Below are 1,232 nucleotides of genomic sequence, written 5' to 3'. Positions count from 1 at the left end.
CGCTCTCTCTCTCTCTCCCCTCTCTCTCTCTTTCCCCCTGCTCTCTCTCTCTCTCTCCCCTCTCTCTCTCTTTCCCCCTTCTCTCTCTCTCTTTCTTCCCCTCTCTCTTTCTCCCCCCCTCTCTCTCTTTCTCCCTTTCTCTCTCTCTCTTTCTCCCCTTCTCTCTCTCCCTCTCTCTCTCTCCCCCTCTCTCTCTCTCCCTCTCTCTCTTTGTATTTATTATATGTACATTTATAATATTGTATTTATTTGTTGTACTGCTTATAAGCAGATTAAAAGCGATTCCTTTGATATGCACATAACATGGGATCCAGTAACGATCCAGCGGATTCACCCAATCAATCCTCTAACTGCTGCAGCTAAAAAAAAGCAAATCATAATGCCAAAAATACTTACCTAAATCTGTGGTCATGTGATACACAAAGTCCATAGTTTTTCTGTGTGGAGATGGTTCTTCTTCAGATGTCTATGTTACTATCCAGTGACATGGACTCTTTCAGGGTTATTCACTGAAGGGTGAAGAGTTTGGAGAAGGCCGGAGAAGTGAACAATCTAGGACAACATAGCTGATTTGGGAAAATTCTCCAATTCAGCTCACTTTCCAGTTCAGCGATGTTGTCCTAGATTGTTCACTTCTCCTCCCTCCTCCAAACTCTTCACCCCTTTGTGAATAACCCTGTTTGTGTGGGCAAATCCCCACAGGTCTTAAAGACTCCAGCAGTGCCTTGGTGATAGCAGGACATGGGGTGGTGACAGACCAGCCAGTATCAGACCTTAAAAGCAGTAGTGGATCACCAATGTTTACTCCTGGGACACGCAGTGTGGTTGGCCACATGATGGTGAACTCAGGCCAATAGAAGACCTTGTTAGAGGGATTTTTTTTAAAAACATTGTAAATGGATGCACGTGGGATGGATGGCATGGAGTGGGGCACCGGTATATTTGCTTTAAAGGAGAACTATGGGGTTAAGGCTTTTCCCCATAGTTCTCCTTAGGGTAACGGGAGGACACAAACTAGTGTCCTCCCGTCACCCTAGGCTCAGTATATAGAGCTACAGCTCCCTATGTACTGAGAAGCCGCAGCTGAAGCGGATCCGACAATTATGTCTGGATCCGCCCAGCTGCGTGAGTGACAGCTGGCTCTGCCTATCTAGAGGCAGAGCCAGCTGTACCCGCCCCCTCCCCCGTCCGTTCCGTCAGTCAGCGCTGGAGGATCGGAGCGGGGAGGGGGG

The sequence above is a fragment of the Nanorana parkeri genome, unplaced genomic scaffold, assembly GCF_000935625.1.
Source record: "Nanorana parkeri isolate BGI_ZX_2015 unplaced genomic scaffold, ASM93562v1 scaffold2912, whole genome shotgun sequence".
In the NCBI taxonomy this organism is placed as follows: domain Eukaryota; kingdom Metazoa; phylum Chordata; class Amphibia; order Anura; family Dicroglossidae; genus Nanorana; species Nanorana parkeri.
The sequence above is the reverse complement of the archived record's forward strand: the minus strand, read 5'-3'. Positions refer to the sequence as shown.